General features: G+C 35.0%; 1 long non-coding RNA gene across 1 annotated transcript in view; it reads left to right on the forward strand.

Moving 5' to 3' along the window:
- The window catches only part of LOC610091, a 40,132-nt gene extending 38,024 nt beyond the window's left edge, over nt 1-2,108 (forward strand). The window contains exon 4 of the long non-coding RNA XR_005376341.1: nt 1,614-2,108. This is a non-coding gene — a long non-coding RNA (uncharacterized LOC610091). The remainder of the gene's footprint in view (nt 1-1,613) is intronic.
- The last annotated feature ends 3,892 nt before the right edge of the window (nt 2,109-6,000 follow it).

The raw sequence follows: 6,000 nt of genomic DNA on the forward strand, positions 1-6,000 counted from the left end.
ATGAAATAAATTACAAAACCTATAACATTTACTATCTCCCCCTTTATCATGAAAGTTTTCTGGCTCCTGGAATATAGGTAAAAATTGGCAGAGATGATGGATAAGTTAATATAAAAATATGAGAAATGAGAGAAAAAATACAGAAGGAAGAAACAAAATACATTTTTTAGAAAAATGGAGGATCATTTTTAAGTGCCATTTGCTAAAGGGTCTCAAAGTAATGCAAATAAATGGTAGTGTACTAAGAAAAATGAATGGAATATACAGAATACACAGTTAACATGGGTAATACCAGTTGAATAGGAAGGATGAAATAGGGAGAAGGTATTTGTTGTTTGAATTACTAACCCATAATTTATTGTGTTTCTACACTGAAATAATGTCTGGGCTTCCAAGGCACAAGAAGAGAAATCAAGGATATTAAGCCAGAAACTGCCATCTTGTCTAAATAACACTAACAAAACTAATGAAAATAAACAAGGCATAAGAAAACTACTAAAGGGGGGATCCCTGGGTGGCTCAGTGGTTTGGCGCCTGCCTTTGGCCCAGGGGCGTGATCCTGGAGTCCCGGAATCGAGTCCCACGTCGGGCTCCTGGCATGGAGCCTGCTTCTCCCTCCTTCTGTGTCTCTGCTTCTCTCTCTCTCTCTCTCTCTCTCTATGTCTATCATTAAATAAATAAATCTTTAAAAAAAAAACTACTAAAGGATATATAGGACATCTGGAGATAAATTATATCTAAAAGTTACACAGCATGTGTGATCATACCAATTATAAGGAATATCTGTGTACTTATTATTTTAAAGCTATGTTACTCTTTATTCATTTTTATATTTTGAAAGTCTTTATGGAGAATTAATGAGAATTCTCTATAGTTCAATAGTATGCATAATTATTTTATAAAGATACTACATTTGAACTTTTTAAAACAGACATACAAAATTTTAACCACCTACCTTCCTGAGTTCATACTGATGAAGAATTGTTTGTGCTGGTGATGCTTGGATGAGTGACTAGTTATTGTTTAGTTCTGAGTAGCTGGGTGTCTTTAAGTGATAAAAGTAGGTGATAATGTTTTAATTATGCTCTGGCTTATTTTTTTTAATTTATTTTTTATTTTTAAAATTTTTTTTAATTTATTTATGATAGTCACAGAGAGAGAGAGAGAGAGAGAGAGAGGCAGAGACATAGGCAGAGGGAGAAGCAGGCTCCATGCACCAGGAGCCCTACGTGGGATTCGATCCTGGGTCTCCAGGATCGCGCCCTGGGCCAAAGGCAGGTGCTAAACCACTGCGCCACCCAGGGATCCCTGCTCTGGCTTATTACTTAAGGAATATGCTTTGTTGCTTTTTCTAACTGTATTGTGTCCAGAAATCAAAATCTTTATTGGCATGGAACCACGTCCTTCCACATTCTTCAAAACAACGTTGATGATTAATGACTTGGCTGAAAGTGACAAGAAGTAAATTGAATTTCAAATTACTATTTTATAAAATAAAAATATAAATGTTGACATTAATTTATAATTTTAGAGTTGTAGTTTTACCTATAATTATTGTTACTAATATCCTTCTGAAATGGCAAAATAAGTGTTTTTTTTTTTCTTTTTTTTAGCAAGAAGGGAATAGCAGTACAGAAGAGCAGAACATTTCAGAATTGAACTAGTGTTACTCCATCCTCTATCTCCAAGATGGCTTATATAGAGTGCCAGTCACAACTACACAATTGCAAATTTCAGGTAGATCTCTCTAGAAAGTTTAGTGCACATAGTCAGTAACGTGAAGCATTATTGAGTCCCCGTTTCCAGTACCAAGCCCTGAGAGATGGTCAAAGCTAGAGGCAAAGTATGGCTGGACTCCACATATCTCTTCTATGGACGAAGAGAAAAATGGCAGAAATTATAGGAAAAAGTGGAATGAAAAGTCTATAAGAATTTCAACTCAATATTTAAGAATCCCATACATAAAAGTATGATAGTTTAATATGGAAGGGTATCATATGTATTTTACTCCATAATCCTCAAGAACGAAATTACTTATTATCGACAGTAAGGACAAGTAGAGAATAAATCCATAAAAATCATCAAGAATAAAAGGAGTTATCAGTGTTTGAGTAGTAGTCTACATTAATGACTTTCTCCATTTTTTTCCTCCCCTCATCCTGACTCTTTCAAGTATTTAGTTTGTTTATGCTCATTTCCTCAGGGAAAATGTGAAGATGTAGAATCTAAATGACCTCATTGGTTTGGACAAGGTTCAAACTTGGATTCTTCAGTGGTTTCATGATTCTGGGATTCAGTGATAGTCATACTTCATCAGTGTTTGGGGTCATTTCATTGAAGGGGTACACATATAACAGGATGTATACATACTTTAGTATGTTATTGAAAATACTCTGACCACTTTTCTCACACATCTGTGGGCTTTTGGGTAAGTGAAAATTTGTTTTTCTAATTTTTTTGAAATAGTAATAATAAAATAATTAGTTTATTGAGAGTAATTAAGAAACAGTATGGTGGGGTGCCTGGGTGGCTCAGTCAGTTAAGCATCTGCCTTTGGCTCCAGTCATGATCCCAGGGTCCTGGGATTAAGCCCCACATCTGGCTCCCTGCTGAGTAGGGAGCCTGCTTCTTCCTCTTTCTACCACTTCCCCTGCTCGTGCTTGTATTCTCTCTCAAATAAATAAATCTTAAAGAGTATACCTAGTGGATTAATGTTTTACTTTGGAACCAAGGTTGCCTATGTTCAGATTCCAGATCTTTCTACTGCTGTGTAAAGTTAGGAAAGTTACCTAACACCTCTGTCCTTTAGTTTTCTCATTTTTAAAATGTGGATAATAATATTAATCTTACAGGATTTTATAAGGATTTGATATCTACTAAGACTGAGAATTATGCCTGACATCTAGTAAATGTGGCATGGCTCTGGTTTGTCTATCACCTTAGAATGTCATGAGGAAATGTTTTTAAGGAAAAGGAGATATTCTCAATCTGTAATTACCTTTGCTCAGAAAGCCTTGACCACAAGTCAGGTGTGTGAAGAAGACATAGGACAGAAATTATTGGAATTCACACATTTTATTTTTTTAAAGATTTTATTTATTCATGGGAGACACAGATAGAGAGAGGCAGAGACACAGGCAGAGGGAGAAGCAGGCTCCATGCAGGGAGCCTGATTGGGACTAGATCCCAGGGCCCCAGGATTACGCCCTGGGCCGAAGGCAGGCGCTAAACCACTGAGCCACTCAGGGATCCCCGGAATTCACACATTTTAAAAAGGAGAGAAAGGATTATATATGTGTGTATGAAGAGAGGGAGAGAAAGAGATGAGAGCCTTTTTTAGTCTACATACTCTCAGACCCTTTTTGGAATTTGAAGGTTGAATTATAGTTTATAATGTTCTTAAGTTATGTGAGACCCGAAATGTTTCTAGAACATGAGCCATTCCAGCCATAGGGTACTTTTTTCTGAAGTTCCAGTGGAGCTGTAAATAAATTAACGTCTATATTACCACTCAGAAATTCTACCACTATCATCCTTTCTTAAAGAAATTTATAAGAAAGTGAGTGCTATATGGCCCAATCCTTAGAAATCATTAACTTTCGTATATAGCAGCTGGTCCAATGGGCTGATTTCATACACTTTAAATTTCCAATATCTCAAGGAAAATGGCTAGTCCCTAATGGTTTTATCTCTTAGAAGCTTCTATTTAGGGATGCCTGGGTGGCTCAGTGGTTGGACGTTTGCCTTTGGCCCAGGGCATGATCCTGGAGACTGGAGATTGAGTCCTGCATCTGGCTTCCTGCATGGAGCCTGCTTCTCTCTCTGCCTATGTCTCTGCTTCTCTCTCTATGTCTCTCATCAATAAATAAATAAAATCTTTTTAAAAAAATTATTCATTCTCCTATAATTCTATAAAGGGAATCTTATAACATGTCTGGTTTAAAAGCAAAACAAAAAAGCTACTGGTAATTATTTTGTTGCATAATTCCTTCAGGGTGGAGGAATAATTTATCTTCAGAGTTATACTCAGAATCTCCCTCATTATTTGGAAAAACAAATATCTATGTAACAGTAAGTGAAATCATACATTTAGATACTATAAGCCATTATATAGCCATGGGACCAGTTCTAAATATATTACACTGATTTCTATAAATTATGACATTGCTTATTATACTCTCCCAGAATGGCAGGGCATGGTATTATAAAACTGACTAGACCCTCTGAACAGTTTTCCATATTCAGATTTCTATTAGATTTTACAACTCCCACTTGGATCCCATATGAAAACTGTGCCCCAATTACTGCCTGAATCACCCTTGGGAAACTTCCTATTAAGGTTTGTTAATAGCACTAGGTCACATAAATATTTTAGCTGCAGAGTTATTTTCCTAAATATGGATGAGTTAACGTTTAAATTATTATTTTCTGAGACCATAGTAAATCAAAACCTCCCTTAGAAGCTAAAAAGCAACACTGGATTAAATTTGTATTACAGGTAATCCACAATTTGGCTAATATCCTTGAGGTAATAGCTGATTTTTACTCTTATTCTTAACATTGAGTATGTGTAATAATTTCCTATACTGTACTATAAGAGTTTATATAAGACCACTTCCTGGGCACCTGGTGGCTCAGTGATTGAGTGTCTCCCTTTGGCTCAGGTCGTGATCCTGGAGTCCTGCATCGGGCTCCCCGCAGGGAGCCTGCTTCTCCCTCTGCCAATGTCTCTGCATTCTGTGTTTCTCATGAATAAATAGATTTTTTTTTAAAAGACCGCTTCCTGAATTTTGGGTATTTAAATTGCCTTCAAACAGTAGCATAAATCACAATAATTAAGGTGATTTCTTAAACTAAGGTCACAGCTTATGAATAATGTAGCAGTTAAACTGGTGGTTTTTATCAAGCCTTTTTCTTAACAAATATATGCCATGGACATTTAGGCAATGCAGACATTATTAGTTGTCTGCACAAAGTATGCAACAATGGCATTATATTATCCCTTCATTGTGAAGTAACAAATGTGAGAACAGAAAGCCAGCAACTAATGGTAACGTGACATTACAGAAGGATATGATCCTTGATGGTACTTTAAGCATCTAAGCCAACACAGTCTACTTTTGGATTTGCTAACATATGAGAAAGATAATCCCTTTTTGGTTTAAGCTAGTATTGGGCATGCATTGTATTACTTGAAGCCAAGGGTATTATTAACTGATAGACCTTTATATTAATAAAATGGCTTATGACTGTTTCCAAGTGTGACATAGTTATCATTATCATGAATACTTTAAATGGGAAATATATGAAGAAGTGGTGTATCATTTCCCCCTTTTTCTGAAATGAATTTCGTTTTAGATCTAGGAAGCTATTTTTATAAGCCTTTTTTTATCGGTAGTAATTTGATGTATTACCATTTTAATTATTGACATATACAATAATTTATAAATGTCAATTTTTTAATTGAAGGTTTTCAATAACTACCCTCAAGTGAATCATTTCAGTTTTCACTACTTCAGTGAAATGTTCATGTTTTTATGTTATTTATAGAAATTTATATAAGAATTCAGAAAGCCCCACCCTCATATGTCTCATTATATAAACTAAATCATAAATGTGTAATTAATCATTTAATTTCCCCTTTGCTTTTCCTACACCAAGGGTAACAATTTTTGAATTGGGAAGGGAATAATAGATATTCATTATAGAGCCCTGAAGCTCTATATATGAAAAACAATTAAGCATCGTAACCCATTTAAATCTCTTAATTTTTTTCATTTCTGATTGATGATTATCTAAAAGACATGTACAAGAAATCACAGAGTAAGTCTTGTTAAATGTTTCTTAAAGTGGAGAACGGGGACTGTTCTGATCTTTAAAAACAGTGAGGTTAAAAATAAGAATGAATACATTTGGCTCTACTTTTAAACAAAAATGTAAATAAACTGATTGGTAATAGATATTTAGAAAAGATAATATTTGGAAATAGGCTTGTGTTTA

The sequence above is a fragment of the Canis lupus genome, chromosome 22 (assembly GCF_011100685.1).
Source record: "Canis lupus familiaris isolate Mischka breed German Shepherd chromosome 22, alternate assembly UU_Cfam_GSD_1.0, whole genome shotgun sequence".
Taxonomy (NCBI): domain Eukaryota; kingdom Metazoa; phylum Chordata; class Mammalia; order Carnivora; family Canidae; genus Canis; species Canis lupus.